The sequence below is a fragment of the Myotis yumanensis genome, unplaced genomic scaffold, assembly GCF_028538775.1.
Source record: "Myotis yumanensis isolate MYYU_CA2020_CCGP unplaced genomic scaffold, mMyoYum1.0.hap1 SCAF_7, whole genome shotgun sequence".
NCBI classification, from domain to species: domain Eukaryota; kingdom Metazoa; phylum Chordata; class Mammalia; order Chiroptera; family Vespertilionidae; genus Myotis; species Myotis yumanensis.
In genome coordinates this window covers 9,274,949-9,291,785 of record NW_027223758.1, presented here as the reverse complement: position 1 = coordinate 9,291,785, position 16,837 = coordinate 9,274,949, and the positions used below count along the sequence as shown (strand labels likewise).

Below are 16,837 nucleotides of genomic sequence, written 5' to 3'. Positions count from 1 at the left end.
AATAGAACAATAGAGTAACCTTGGAATGGAGATAAGAAACGCCCTAACCTTTGGAATAGAATTGATAGGATTAAAATCAACTGGTATAAATACAGATGTAACAAGACAATAAACACAGAACCTGGAACCTGGCTGGAGATCCTGGCTAGAACCTGGCTGGAGAACCTGGACAGAACTTGGCTGGAGATCTTGGAGAGAACCTCACTCTGCTGATCAACTGAACGCTGTCTCCGTGTCATTCCTTCTTCACCAACTCCGTCCACACCTTTGGGAACCCCTGGATCTGCTGGGGCTGGACCCCAACAATTTCCCTGAGGAAATTTTATAAAATATGTGGGGTTTTTTTTTCTTTTCTCATTAAAGATTACAGGAATAGATGCAGAGGATTCTGGGAGCCGGAGAGCCGATGGAAATGTCTGTGTGATCTCTCGGAGGGATCTCGGCCAAGCATAAAAGATGACAACAGCAGCTCGGCCAACTTTTGAACCTGCGAGAGGCGGGAGAGGAAAAGGAGAAGGTGATTTGAGCCAACTCTCAAAGCAGTATTCAAGTAGAGACCTACCCTCTCATACAAAGATAAAATACAGACAGACCACTCAGGATGCCCCTGAAGAGGTTTGGAACCGTGACTTCAGAAGAGAATTAGAAGAGAGAGAGAGAGTTGCTGCAAGAGAAAAGAATAGAGATCGTCCAACTCGAGAACATACAACCTCCTCTTCAGTGTCAAAGAAGCCTCGGCTAGACCAGATTCCTGCTGCCAACCTCGATGCAGATGATCCTCTAACAGATGAGGGAGATGAAGATGAAGATTTTGAAGAGGAGAGTGATGATGATGATACTGCAGCTCTTCTTGCAGAACTAAAAAAAATTAAAAAAGAAAGAGCTGAAGAGCAAGCCAGGAAGGAACAAGAACAAAAAGCTGAAGAAGAAAGGATTCGTATGGAAAACATTCTGAGTGGAAACCCTCTCCTTAATCCCACTGGCCCATCCCAGCCTCAGGCCAACTTCAAAGTTAAAAGAAGGTGGGATGATGATGTTGTTTTCAAGAACTGTGCAAAAGATGCGGATGACCAGAAGAAAGAAAAAAGATTTGTTAACGATACGCTGCTATCTGAATTTCACAAAAAGTTCATGGAGAAATATATTAAATAGTACAGTTTTATGTGCTTTATTAAAGACTGTAAAATGTAGATGATCATTCTGACTTTACTTTGGTTAGTTGTTGTTTTTTTCCCTTTTCCCCACATTTAAATTGTGAATAGGCTTTCCTCATTTTAAGTTCCAAAATATCTTTTCCTTGATTGATACCTTATTTGATAAGTAAGAACTTGGGAATTGTCTTAAACCAGTTTTTAGTCTCTGAATGTTTCCAGTCAGGTTTTCTTTGTAAGATTCCAAAGGTAATCTGCTTATAATGTTTTTAATAATTCAAATAACCAAATTCATGTCCCCCAACTTTTTTGTTGTTGAAATATATGCAGCTTATGAAACATTGCATATTTTCTTTTGTGTATTGTATTTCTTCGAACTTTCTCCTCATTTCTCTAACATGGATTTAAGGGCAGTTAATTCATGATATCTTCCTGTGTTTTTTTGAAAAGTATGATGAAAGATGAAAGGGATTCCATCGAGGCCCATATGATGCAATGGAAATGTGTCATCAGCCAGGAGGCACCCTGATTTGTGTGAGGGAGCACGGGGTATCTTCCTTTCCCAGAGGCTCCTGGCCCAAGGCGATAGCTCCTGAAGCTGCTGAGGAAGCATGTGGCATCACCTTGTTCTGGATAGTCAGCTGCCATGTTTCTGTCAAATGGAATAGAGCCTGCACACTGCCAACATTAGATGCAAAGCCTAGGGAAATTTTAACATCAAACGATACATGAAATAAAACTTTTGGCCGAAACCGGTTTGGCTCAGTGGATAGAGCGTCGGCCTGGGGACTGAAAGGTCCCAGTTCGATTCCAGTCAAGGGCATGTACCCGGGTTGCGGGCACATCCCCCGTAGGAGGTGTGCAGGAGGCAGCTGATCGGTGTTTCTCATCGATGTTTCTGACTCTCTATCTCTCTCCCTTCCTCTCTGTAAAAAATCAATAAAAAAATATATTTAAAACAAAAACAAAAACTTTTGGAACCTGAAAAAAAATAAAAATAAATGAGAAACAGGCGATGTGTGGGTCACGGAGAGAAGCTCAGCTTCCCATCCATCACATGCACTTCAGTGTTCTTCCTTTGCTCTGTGATCAGTCAGTCAATAAAAACAAAGTTAACTTGCGAAAATAAATACACAAACCAACAACAACCTCCTCCCCAGGAATCGGCTTCATAATAAACAAAAAGCCCTTTAGCTTCTAAGAACTGGAAGAATCCAGACACAGGGACGTGCTGGCTTGGGCACTCCTGATGAAAGCTGGTTTGGAAGCTGACTTAGAATTCTACCCTGCCCACAACGAGGCCCATTAGTACTTAAAACAGTTACTGAAGCTTCCCTGTTGAACAAAAGGAAAGCGCTCCATCCTCCCCCACCCCTCTCTCTTCACCTCACCGCCCCCACCCTGTAAAGTTAACACTTCCTATATGCTTATCATTCTTTTCTTTTTTTTTGTTGAAGACATAGGAAATTTCCGAATGACTGATGACCTTTATAATCTATCTTTTAAAATACAAATCCTACTAGACTGAAGCCCCAAATCACACCTTGGCATGTTAAAGAGAAAGTCACATTGTCACATTTAAAAAGCAGCCCGTTTTCAGAGACAAGCGAGGGCTTTAGATTGTGTCGGAACATTTTTGGGTTTCTGGTTAACCCATTGCAAACCAGTCAACCAGCCTTCCTACTGTTAGATTCTGTTTGTGTTGAAGTTTCACCAGGTCGTGTGTTCCTTTTGTTTCATTCGTGCCTTATAAGTCGGGTGAGACAGGAGATCGGAAGTGAAGGAGGCGCTGAGAGGCGATGGTGAAAGTGGGGAACACAGGCTCGCACAGACCCCGGAATTCAACACCAAGGCGGCTGCGCGCCAGGCGCGGGGAAGCTGCAGCTGCCTTTTCCTGGGAGAAGGGGTGCTTAGCTACCGCAGCTCTTCCTGCGCCCCGCAAAGAATAAACAACCCGCGCCGCGGGCTGGATTGGGTTTGTGAAGCGAGCACGTGTTCTCAAGGCCGAGATTTTAACTACCGGGTACCCCTCCGACTGGCAGACGTTTGTCAGTGCCCTCGAGGTTTTCAGACTTTCGGAATTGTGTTGCAGAAGATCTACCAGCGCCCACCTTTGTGCGTTGCTATTCAATAACGGGAGTGCGAGAAATGTTGTTTCCATTGATCAGAGGAGATAAAGAAAAGGCCTTTTGAAAGGCTTTTTCAAAAGGCTTGATCCAAATGTTAAATTTCATTACTGTCTTCTTCAAAGCACGACTCCCATCTTATTTCCTATTTGCTTCTCATGGCAACCCAGAGGCTGTCAGAGTAAGCAACCCTCATGTTGCAGATGAGGGAAGAAAGGTAGAAAAGGTTAACTCATGCATGCACACAATTGACCAGGAGCAGCTGGCGTTCCCAGTCTCTTTTGCTCGCCCTCCTCAGCGAAGGCAGGTATAGTTTCTATCAGGTTTTATTCAGGTGGAGTTTAAGCATCTCCAGGGTTCATCTTGTGCTAAAGATTCTGGGAAAAATCCCAAGAGCACAGTAACATACAAAGAAGAGGTTTACGTAAGCATGACTCACCCAACTACCTACTTCAGACTTAGGGGAAGGGACTAATTCTACCTTTGTCATCAGGTACACACCAGGAGCCTTTGCAAGCCCTGCCAGGAACTGGTCTATTTTTATTTTATTACCTAAAGTGGCTGTGCAGCTGTTGATCTTGGGGGACCACACTAGTCGGCCTCGAGTGGGTGGGGCCTGACTCTGCAGACACAGATAATACTCCCGGACAATGGCAGGCTCCCTTTTACTAGGGGGTGTGAGCCTTTCTTTCCAGAAAGGAAGACTGAATCACAGAATGCAAAACAATGGTGACACAGCAGGTCTGCAGCAGAGGCGGAAGCAAAGGAATGGGGTGGAATCTCATTTCCCGGCTGAACTCATAGATTAAATTGTCTTAAGGGAGGACTTTGACCCAAAACTTGTCTTTTTTTTCATTGTAATGTTAACTCAGAAGGCAGCATCTAGATGTCCAAATGGACCATCTGTTGATTTTTGCTTCAGGAAAGACAAATAAAAGTATCCTGGTCCCCCAGGCAGACCAGGCAGATCAGTTTAGTGGTGGTGGTGGGCCAGTAATGGGTTTCAGGCATGTACAAAGTGAAATAAAAACAGCAATGATAATAAGACTAAGAATAAATAATTATCATAGCTCACTTACAGCTTGATGTCAAATACTGTTACAGGCACTTTATAAATATGAATTCATTTAAGGGCCACATCAGCCCTATAAGGGAGATGCTATAATTACCCCACTTTAGATTGGAGAAAACTGAAGTACAGTGAGGCTAAGAAACTTGTCCAAGGCTGGTGATGATGATGGATACAGGTGTAGCCCACTTTTCCCAGGGCTCCATGAACACACAGCTCAATCAGCAACCTTTGTGCTGGTGAGAAAAAGGCGCCCCTTGGAGCAGGAGCTGCCCCTTTGGGTGGATGGCTGGACAGGCGACCTCGGGGCCCCCACATGGCAAACGGAGGGAGGGCCAGATTTCAGCTGACACGCACTTCTCGGCGCTGAGTGCCTGTGTGTGGAGCCCACCCTCGTGTCTGTGGTGACGTCATGGCTCCCGCACACGCTAGCTTTGCCTCTTTGGGCTGCATCCTCAGTGCCTTCGAGTCTCCATTTTCCCATTTAACAACCAGGGCGAGGCTGCTGACCTCAGACAGAGGCTTGTAGTGAAGTTTAAACACTGAATTTACTTGGCACCTGGGAGGCAAAATCAAACATGAGATAGATTATGCCTCTTGTTGGGTCACAATCTCCCTTGGAGACAGGGAGCACCCGCCGAGGGAGTCGTTTTGAGGTGCTGTGGACGATATAGCACAGAAAAGGCCACAGATCATGTCTTCAGTTCCTATCATCGAACTATGTTGGTGCTTGAATAACTTGTACACTTAAGCTATGTTCTCAATAAACTCGCTTCCTTGGATTGCTGTCTCAAATGAGCCCTATACTGAAATAGAGCTGATAGCAGTAAATTCGGGAAATGCCTTCAGAATGCCTTTCCCTGTGTTTGAAGGGGCTCACAGATATTGTGTGTGATGCTACATGTTAGTGTGGGGATTAAGTAGCCCACATGTGCCTCTCAGCGCTGCCACTTACAAGCACTAGTGTTCTCATCTGTAAAACGGGGATATCAACCCTGCCTCTCTCACACACCTGTCAGGTGTGAATGAGAAAACTCCATATAAAATGTGTTGCATCATCCGTGGCAAATAGTAAGTGCTCAAAAAGAGGCCAACTGGATTAATTAATTGGTGGTGATTATTAAATAGAATGTAGACCTAAGGGCAGCATTGGCATTTTGATTCTCTTAAATTCTTTAAGTTTAACCCCTAAGAAACTATACTCAACAAATCCATGTAAGTTATCGACCTGTGTTGTCTCTCCTGCCTTCTTAGAGGGCGTAATCTATTTCTCCAGCCACCAGATGAGTATAAAGTTTGATTCCAGACGAGCACATGACTTCCTGTCACCGGGAGGAAGCTCGGGGGCCAGAGGATGAGCTGGCATCTTTATCTGCTTACTCACCAGGAGGCAGGGATGACAGTTTCTTATTTCTCTGAGCAGGTTGGCTATGACTTCCTGCATTTTGGGTGCGTCAAAACCCAAGGTGTAGTTTGGAGTTGGGAGGCTGATGGGAGCCAGTAAAGGGACTTCTCTCCCGCGCTCCCTGGGTAAGTTATGGGCATGAATGATGCAGCTCCGCACATGCTTTCGTCTACTGAGCAGGAGCTGCCCCCGGAGCTCTGCTGAGCCAGCCTGACTAGGAAAGGCCCCTTTAAACTTTCCTCATAGGAGACATCCAGCTCCTCTATGTGGCAGATATTACTGGTTGCCTAACAACAAGTTGCCTTGGCTACAGTAGTAAGGACTACCCAACGATGGGTTAACCAATAAGGATTTTCCCCCTTCACCTAATAAGAAGTCTTAGATTCCAAGGCTGCTGGAGCATTCCAAGCAAGTCAATAAACTCAGACTCGTTCTGCCTTCCTGCCCCACTGTCCTATGCATGTGGCCCTCAACTCATGATTCCACGATGACCGCTCATGGCAGGAATGGGGACATATCCATACGGGAAGAGGAAGAGAAGGTAACAGATGTCTATGCTGGCAGGATCTTTGCCTTTTTATTAGAAAAACAATTCTGCAAGGGAGTCAGGGAAATCAAATTTTTTTTTTAAAGCTGGGCTTAATGGCATCCTGAATGATTCTAAGATCCTGTTAATAAGAGAAGAGAAAGGATATTTGATGAGCAGCTAGCAGTGTCTACCAACTACCACATGGCTATGTCTTTTTCCCTAACAGATATCTATCCTCCTCAGGGTGGCACATGCTTCAGAGAATATTTGTACCCGCCCTAGGAGGTGAACTCTGATTAGTTTAAGTTACTCAGGGGGATCCCTTTCCTCCTTTCCATGATTAACTTATACATTGATATGTGACATCATTTTGGGCAATGAGATTTGAGGGCAAAGGTGCCAAAGCAGGGGTCCTCAAACTACGGCCCACGGGCCACATGCAAATACAAATATTGTATTTGTTCCCGTTTCATTTTTTTACTTCAAAATAAGGTATGTGCAGTGTGCATAGGAATTTGTTCATAGTTTTTTTTTAAACTATAGTCCAGCCCTCCAACGGTCTGAGGGACAGTGAACTGGCCCCCTGTTTAAAAAGTTTGAGGACCCCTGTGCCAAAGGGTCTTAGAGAAAAGGCTCTTTCTTCCTAAAGAAAGACTCAAGAAACCAGAGTTATTTTTCTGCCTCTGGATGTTGTTGTGTGAAGATGTGATGGCTGGAGCTATGCAGTGATGTTGCAGACATGAGGAGAGCTAGCCTGGTAGGACAAGGCTACTCTGCTGCAGTTGGCATAATGGAAAGACGGGGGGAAATCCATGTTATTCAAGAGGCTACTGAACTGCTAAATTGGTTGGAGTTACTTTTCTTCCAGCCTTCTTCTTTATGTGAGATGGTAACATTCCCTCCTTTTAGCTATTTTGAGTTGGGTTTTCTGCTACTTGCACCCAAAGGGCTTCTAATTGATACCTTTACATGATATGACCAGTAGAATGGATCAATTCTTAAAAAATAAATGTGCCTCTAAATTATAGAAATAGCTACCTAACTTCATCTCCCACTTCCCCTAACCTGCTGTTCTTTCACCAGCCCAGGGGCGCGCCTGCCTCTGGGCCATCGGCCTAGTCTTGTTCCCTCTGCCTGGAATACTTCCTCCCACATAGACATGTAGCTTCATCCATCACTGTATTCTATCTTATCATGGATGTTTCTATCAAATATTACCTTATCAGAAAGGCTCCCTGACTGCCCTATCTAAAGTACAGCTCACTCTCTCGCCCTGCCCCGCCATCTCCCTGCCTTCCCCTTCATAAAACTTATCACCCATGGCAAGAGCACGGGCTGCCTGGTCTCTTTGCTATTTGACTGTCTCCTCATCTTGTTTGTGGTTGTTGACAGCGAGGTTCAGTTCCTCGGACAGTGCCGAGCGCATCGTGGCTGCTCGATGTGTATTTGATGAATAAATGCAAGTGTTGACTCAAAGCTTCTCTTCTACAACTCCCATTTTACCATAAGAGGGCAGGGTTTGGAGCCAAGCACACCTGACTTTGAACTTGGGCTTTGCCACTTGCCAGCTATGTGAACCTGGTCAAGGTGCCGAGCCTCTGTTTCTTCATTGATTGCCCGGAGCCGGTCCATCCTTGCTGCCTGACACAGTCGCTGCAGAGAAGAAACCTCTGCACAGCGTATGTTTCGGGGGACCTGGCATATGTGGCATACTGTTCTTGATATGTTTGCTCCCCTTAGCGCTATGTGTTTTAACCAAGGTCACCTCTCCGAGAAAGGTTGTTTCCCCAGGTAGGGATTTTTCCCTGAAGTTAGGGAGGAGATAAAACCCCTTAACTAAGTGCCAGGTGGGTAGTTAATCATGCTTAAGCTACATAATCTTTACTCCCTGGAATGAAGATAAGAAATACCCTAATCTTTGGAATAGAAGTTGATAGGATTAAAATCAACTGGTATAAATACAGATGTAACAAGACAACAAAACACAGAACCTAGACTCAGAACCTAGACACAGAACCTAGAGAGAGACAGAACCTAGAGACAGGACTTAGCTGGGGATCCTACACAGAACCTAGAGACAAGACTTGGCTGGAGATCCTACACAGAACCTAGAGACAGGACTTGGCTGGAGATCCTACACAGAACCTAGAGACAAGACTTGGCTGGAGATCCTACACAGAACCTAGAGACAAGACTTGGCTGGAGATCCTACACAGAACCTAGAGACAGGACTTGGCTGGAGATCCTACACAGAACCTAGAGACAGGACTTGGCTGGAGATCCTACACAGAACCTAGAAACAGAACCTAGAGACAGAACCTAGCAGGAGAACATGGCAAAAGATCCTGGACAGAACCTGGCTACAGAACTTTGCTGGAGAACCTAGACAGAACATGGCAAAAGAACCTGGATAGAACCTGGCTGGAGAACCTGGCGACCGAACTTGGCAGGAGAACCTGGAGAAGCTGGATGGAGAAACTAGCGAGAGAACATGGCACCAGAACTTGGCTACAGAACCTCTGGTGGGAGAACCTTGCTATGCTGATCAACTGACATAGCCTCCATGTCATTCCTTCTTCGCCGACTCCGTCCACACCTTTGGGGACCCCTGGACCCGTTGGGGTTGGACCCCAGCAATTGATAACAGTTTTTTGAAGCAGCTCATCCAGCCCGGCAGTGTGGCTCAGTTGTTGAGCATTGACCTATGCACCAGGAGGTCACGGTTGGATTCAGGACAGGGCATGGCGTGCAGGAGACAGCTGATCAATGATTCTCTCTTATCATTGATGTTTCTCTCTCTCCCTTCCTCTCTGAAGTCAATAAAAATAAATTAAAAAAACAAACACAAAACCCACATAGCTCATTCACTTGTTAGAGACAAGAGAAGGAATCTGAAGCGCTGAGGTCCATGTGAGGTAAGGAGGTGTTTGCCACAGGGAGGACCCGAGCATCTGCCGGCAGGTCCTCCGCATCCCTGGAAGGAGAGCGCTGCTTCCTTACTTCCAGGGGCCCCTCCTCCCCGCCCACCTGCTCTCCCCCTCCCCACCGTCCCGGGTGGGCGGTGTAAATACTGAGAATTTTCCCGCTTAGCTACTTGTACATTCCCCCTGCAGCCTTCTAGTTCTCATTTTAAGTTTGTTTCCAACGTGCTCTTCCAACCCAGATGAATCCAGGCTCAGAAAGGAAAGGACTTAAGCTATTGCTTTCTGATGCTCCGGGGCGAAGGCAGGGAGGCCACTTCTGTGGGAGGCTGGTCCTTAAACTCAGCGGAGACTGAGCCACTTGCCTGCTGCTACCTGCTGAGTTCCCACCACAGGAAGCTCCTGGGAGCGGAGCCTGCTCCCCACGGAGGCCCTGGACTTGCCTGATAATCCACTCAAACATCATCTTTTGGGAGTTTCCATGTAGAGTCATGAAACCTCTCTGTTTGGGTCCCCCTCCCCCCGATTGGGAGTGTTATGACCACACTTGCTAAAAGAAAGCAGGCCTTTCACTCTTTTCATTCATTCATTCATTCATTCATGCATGCATTCCTTCATTGAACAACAATTACTGTGTGCTACTGCATGCCAGGTACTGTGTTCCCAGGCCATTTCTTTGCTAGTAGGTGAGCTAAGAAAGCACTAATAAGCAAAAAGTTAATTTATAAGTCAATACAGAATTGAATTGTAAATGTTATATTTATTATAATTACAATTAGTAAATTAATTAAATTTATCCATTCACGACAACCTCAATATAGTAGCTGTAACATGCTGAGTGGTATCCTAAGCTCTTTATATATTAACTCACTTAATGCTTCCCTATTTTACAAATGAGGAAACTAAGAAACCAAAAGGTTAAGTATCTTTTAAACTCCCACAGCAGTTAAGTGGCCAGTGGGATTTGAAGGCCAGCCCTATGGATTTTTAAAAAATATATATTTTTATTGATTTCAGAGAGAAAGGGAGATGGAGAGAGAGATAGAAACATCAATGATGAGAGAGAATCACTGATTGGCTGCCTCTTACATGCCCTCCATTGGGGATCAAGCCCTCACTTGGCATGAACCCTGACGAGGAATCGAACCGTGACCTCCTGGTTCATAGGTCAACGCTCAACGATTAAGTCCATATGGATTTTTGAGTCCATCTTGTAACCACGTGACAGTACTCTGTCTGACCTTTAAGCAGCCATGACTGAGTGGACAGGAGGAGGTCAGGAACTGACAGGTGACACACAGGAAGGTGAGCTGGGCCATGATGAGGCGTGGGATGGTGGATGGTGGGGGCCTCTCTCACGTGGGAGAGGCCAGGCAGAGACCTGAGGGATGAGAAAGGGCCAGCAATCTGGGAAAAAAACCCAGCAGGTCGAGAGGACAGAAAATGCAGAAGCTTGAAGCAGGAAGGAGTGTGGCACATTTCAGGGACAGAGAAAAGGCCCGGGTGACCGGGGCGTGTGACCAGGTCAAGCTGTCCCTGGGGGAGCCAAGAGTGGAAAGGTAGGCAGGGGGCAGATCCTGGTGGGTTGTCATTCAGATTCCATTCAAAAGAGAAAATTGCTCAATAAACCACCTTGCTCAGTTTCTGTGGGGCTTGTGGCTGGCATTTGTCACAGAGCTCAAGGAGCTGCAGAAAACCTATCATCCCTTGTGGCCGAAAACCTGTAAGCATTTGTGAAATTCTCCTTCCTTTGTAAGTGTCTGCACATAATCGAGTCTCTCCGGACTGACTGGTGGTCTGACCTGGCTACAGCTCTGGACCCAGTGACCCAAGTTGAGCTCCACAACCTGAGGGGAACTTATGCTAACCTCAAGACTCCCCGAAGAAGCGGTGCTTCCTTGGTTGTGGATTTAAAAAAATTCTGAGTATTAGACTATTTTCCTATGATTTCCTTTGATTTCTTAAAATGGGCCGCAGGAGTCAAAAATAGGAAGAAAGAAGGTGGGCTTTATGCAATCGCTTTCCAGCGAGCCCTGTTTCCTGTCATTTGTGTATGCCTCCGCTGTGGGGACTCTTCCTGGACTTTCGGCTTTGCCAGGTAAACAAAACACTCGAGTTAAGAGGAAATAAAGAGCTTGGCCAATGAGCCAATATTTTGCAACAAGAATTTATGCCCTGGCACCGCTTGGCATGCATGCAATTGGCTAAACAATCTGAGTACAGCGGTCAGAACACGTGGGCCGTCCCGATAGCTGAAGCACATTGGACCCCAACTGACCACTGTGAGGGGCAAGGGTGGCCCCTTTGGAAAGCTCTTCAGAGGGGAATACCTGGGAATTTCACAGAACATGCGCCAAGAGGAAGTGACGAGGTCAGGCAGCCGGAGTTAGAATCCCCGGCCCCCCATTTCCTGCTGGGTGACCTTGGGAAAGTTACTTAACCACCCAGAGCCCATTTTGCAGGGTTGTCCTGAGGGCATTTGATAAATCAATTTGTAATCGATAACAAATTGAAGTTAGTTCAGAGCCTGGTGTGAATAAGGCTTCGATAAACATATCTATTTGTTTCTTTTTCCATCAGCCCCTTCCCAGTCCTCAGCCTGTGGCCCCAGAGCCACTGCCCCACACACTCTCTGCAGGACCTTAGCAGGGAGGAGAGCGTGTGTGCGCACGGAGGCCCCACGGGGCAGCAGCCTTGCAGAGAGCCCCTTACAAAGGAGGCTTGGCTCTAGGGCAGGGTTTCTAGTGACATCAGGGACAGATCATCCTTTGTTGTGGGAACTGTGCTGTGCACTGTAAGGCGTTTAGCAGCATCTCTGGCCTTTACATACTAGATGCCGGTAGCACCCCTTCCAACAGTTGTGACAACCACAAATGTCTCCAGATATTGTCAAATGTCCTCAGGGGACAAGCCACAGGGAACATTTTAAATTTATTGTTTTAAAAACCTATTAATTAAATTATATGCCCTTATTGCTGGGGAAGAGAGAGAGAGAGAGAAGAAGGGAGAAAAGGAAGAAAGGAAGGAAGGAAGGAAGGAGGAAAAAAGAGAGGAGGGAGGAAATGTACATAGATGAATAGAACTAAAACTAACTAGAACAAAACACTCCTATCTATCCCTATAAAAGTTTTAGAAAATGTCCTTGAAAACTATTTTTTTTATGTGAGAATTTATAGACCAAAATATCTTTGGACTCTTGCCCTTGCCAGTGTGGACCAGTGGTTAGAACGTCGACTCATGCACCTATGGGCTGTGGGTTCGATTCCCAGTCAGAGGCACGTGTCTAGGTGGCAGTTTTGATCCTTGCTCCAGTTGGATGCCTGTGGGAGGCAATCAATCAATCAATGTTTCTCTCACATTGATGTTTCTCTCTCCCCCTCACTCCCTTCCACTCTCTCTAAAGATCACTGGAAAGAAATATCCTTGGGTGAGAATTAACAACAACAACAAATCTTTGAACCCAACCATAACACCCTTAATATAATCACAACTCCAGCAAAAGCTCCTAGGCCGGAGATGACGACCTTGAATCTCAGCTCCACCCCTCATAAGCCATGTGACAGTGGTTAAGCTGCCTCAGCTTCCTCATCTGTAACTCAGTTTCCTCCTTGTACCTAACTGCACACACTGCCTGAAATACTCACTGATCATGCACTCTTAATGTTTGCCAAAATATGTAAGTGAATGCCATGTGCGCACAGGCTCAGTGCGTCCCACAAATCCATGCATGTGGAGATCAGATAACCGTACAAAATAGATGTTAATTTGTTCCCATTTTGCAGGTCAAGAACCTGATGCTGACAGTAATTGCCATGTCACACAGTAGGCAGTAGAGTTTAGCAGTTGGCTCCTCAGTGATTCTGCTGTTCTGCCCCCTGATACTGATGTTTAGAATTAGAAAACCACCCCAACAAGAGCAGAAGAAAGGCCAGTCTGCCTCCATCTCCAGGGCCCCCTGGCCTGGGAAAAACCCAGGAATCTTGGGGCACTTCCTCCATTGATAGAGTCACTTATTTTCTGTGGTCCCCCGTGGAAGACGGCTGTCAGGAAATCCCAGGAAATGTCCCCAAGGCAAAAAGGTGTCAGAAACTTCAGAGGAGCCAGTGCCCCATGATTTGCTGCAATGTCTTCGATAACCTAAGAGCCACCTGTCACGTCCATGTATTCTATTGGTCACACAGCCAATCCTGATAGGACAGGGTGGGGATTCCAAGAGGATGGAGATATTGGGGGTTGTAGGGCCATCTCAGAGGGTGCCTCCTGCACCAGCTGTATGTCACAGAAATCCTTCAAAAAAAGATAGACTTCGACGGGAAAACCAGTTTCATAAAAGATTGAGGCTCACATTGTAGACGATTAGTTCACTTGGAAAGATATTCCCGGGATATTTTAGAAACGCCTTTCACATAAAAGATAAGAAATACAGCATGTTGGGTCAGTTCTATATGAATTTAGATCTTGAAAAGCAAATTAGCTAGAAACCTTGACTTTGAGGAATAGATATTGAGGCTAATGCATGTGGTTCTAGAATATGATACAGTGGGGCCTTGACTTACGAGTTTAATTCATTCCGAAACTGAGCTCGTTAAGGAGCTCATTAACTCAAATTACTCTATCAACTCAATGCAAAAAATTGGCCGAGAGATAGCTGGCATCTCAAAAAACTCGTTAGTTGGGACACTCGTAAGTCAAGGCCCCATTGTATATACTAGAGGCCCGGTGCACGAAATTCGTGCATGGGTGGGGTCTCTAGGCCTGGCCTGCGATCAATACTGATCAGGGCTGGGCCGATTGGGGTCTATTGGTTGGGGGGAGGAACAGGGTGTGGAAGTTTGGCCGCTGGCCCGAGGAGGGAGCTGGCCCTTGGCCCCCCTGGGAAAAAGGCCATGTCCGCCGTCACCCACCCCAGGTTCCCCATTCCAGCCTGGGGCCCGAAGGCCCCAGGCAGGGTCAGAAGAGGAGGCAACGGTTACCGGGCCAGGTGTCAATGCCAGCGTCCTGACACTGCGTGGTTCCCTGGCCTCCTCCTTCTCCGCTTCCCTTGCCACCGTGCCACCACTGCGGCAGGTGGGTGGTGGGCCAACTGGGGCCTGCCAGCTGGGGGGAGGGACAGCATGAGAGGTTGGCCACCAGCCCTGAGGAGGGAGCCAGCCCTTGGCCCCCCTGGGAAAGGGGCCGTGTCTGCTACCACTCACCCCCGGTCCCTTGTCAAGGCCTGAATTCTGGCCCCAATCAGGTGATTGGGGCCTGTAGGCCAGTGGGAGGGACCACGGGAGGTTGGCTGATCGGGAAAGGTTGGCTGTGGGAGTGCACTGACCACCAGGGGGCAGCTCCTGCATCGAGCATCTGACCACTGGTGGTCAGTGCGTGTCATAGCGACCGGTTATTCCGGTCATCCTGGTTGTTCCAGTCTTTCTGGTCAGTTAGGCTTTTATATATATAGTAGAGGCCTGGTGCACAAAAATTTGTGCACTCAGAGGGGTCCCTCAGCCTGGCCTGTGCCCTCTCGAAGTCTGGGACCCCTCGGGGGATAACCACCTGCTGGCTTAGGCCCGTTCCCCAGGGGATTGGGACTAAGCTGGCAGTCAGACATCCCTCTGGCAGCCCTGGAACCCTCGGGGGATGTCCACTTGTCAGCAGGGAGCAGGCCTAAGCTGCAGTCACACATCCTTAGCGCTGCTGAGGAGGCAGGAGAGGCTACCACCACCACTGCTGTACTGGCAGCCGTCAGCCTGGCTTGTGGCTGAGCAGAGCTCCCCCTGTGGGAGCGCACTGACCACCATGGGGCAGCTCCTGCATCGAGTGTCGTCTGCCCCCTGGTGGTCAGTGTGTGTCATAGTGACCAGTCAGTCCCAGTCTTTCTGCTGTTAGGGTCAGTTTGCATATTACCCTTTTATTATATAGAGCTATATAATAAAAGGACTATATAGAGGCCTGATGCACAAAATTCATCCAAGAGTAGACCTTCCTTCCCCCGGCTGCTGGCACCGGCTTGCCTCTGGCACCTGGGACACGGGTTTCCCTCGCAGCCCCAGCATCATCCAGAAGTTTGTCCAGAAGGACATCTGGGAGGACGTCTGGTCTAATTAGCATATTATGCTTTTATTATTATAGATAGATATAAATATAGTAAGTTAATAAGTATTATGATACTATAGTCTTTAAAAATGTATAGTCAGTCAACCTTTGAGATTTGTTTAGTATGCCCAGGGATTAGAGATTAGATATATCCCTCTCTTGATGGGAAGACATAATTTTTTGAATATTACACTTGTTTTCACAAAGTGTTATTAACTACAAGATCCTCATGATCTGGCTGCTGCTTGGTGTTAAGACATACTCTCATTCATCTCAATCTCCCTCCACTGGGAAACTCTCAAACACAAGACCCCCCCCCCCTCCCCCCACCTCAGGACCTTTGCACTTCCTGTCACTGGCCCGGCCTTCATGAATTTCTGTGCATATGCGATGTCTTCAGAGTCCTTTCTCTACCTGCCCCTCTCCCCCGCCGCCCAATTATTCTCATTTTCATCAACTAGTTTGTTGTATAGCACTCCACAGCCTGACTTATCTTTAATTCTTAAATTGTTTATTGCCCATCTGCTCCTAAAAATATAAACTCCTCATTGCACATATTTGATTATTTATCCCCAGTAAGCTAACACACTATGTTGCATACAATAGGTGCTAAATAAATATTCTCTGAATTTGTTTTTACTCTGAATTTACAGAAGAGTGACTAACGTTGGTTGTGCTCGCCTTCGATCGGTGGGCACCTGACTTTTGCTTATTTCTGGTGGCCAAGGGTTGCCTTTATCGGGGACGACAGCAGCAAAACATGTGCTGGCTTGTGTACCAGGAGGTGACACTAGGGGAAGAATGCCACCACAGCTTTAAACATAGACGCAAACTCATCGCTCAGTGCACCCCACCTGCTCATAGAGAATCCCATCCTGAACACGAGACAAGTTGGGGTGCACAGTCAAGCCCGCTTAGCCAATGTTTATTCTAAGACGTGCTTTCCTTTTGTTTCCTGTAAGGGTGGCTTCAAGCGCAGCCAGAATCTGAGGTCAGAGAAACATGAGGAGGCTATTAACATATCAATGGAGGAATCGCCCTGGATCTAGAATTTGGAATAATATTTGCATCTCAAGCTCCTAAGCTGCCCAGGCAAGCCTGCTTATTGATTGCCTTTAATTTCCCCTTAAAACAGTGTCTGTTTCTGAATAAAAGATTAATGGAGGAGGGCTCAGTGTGCTGGTGATTTATGCGCAGTTCTGCCTCCTTACCGTCCAGAAGCACGCAGCACACAGGGCCCCACCCCGGACGCTGGAATCCAGTTCCTCCAGAAGAATTGCTGCTGATCACCAAAGCCTGCAGCTTCATTGAATCTGTCTTTGTCCACTCCATCTTCGTGCTTACAAAAAGGGGGGTGGGTGGGATTTATACGGAAAAAAAACACGTACCTGAAGAGTACAGAGGATCACTAGGAGAGAGGGCTGAGGACAGAGCTCTAACATGCCCTTAAAAATAAAATGGAGGACTCCTTTAGGATGTCTGAGCTGCGCTTCTCCTTGCTTTCACCTTTAACAGATACACCAGTATCGCCCAGTATAAACAGGGTGACCTGAAAAGT

At 46.8% G+C, this 16,837-nt stretch overlaps 1 pseudogene; it reads left to right on the top strand.

Annotated features, from left to right (window-relative positions):
- Window positions 1-434: 434 nt before the first annotated feature.
- On the top strand, window positions 435-1,175 carry LOC139014419 (spliceosome-associated protein CWC15 homolog pseudogene; annotated as a pseudogene).
- The last annotated feature ends 15,662 nt before the right edge of the window (window positions 1,176-16,837 follow it).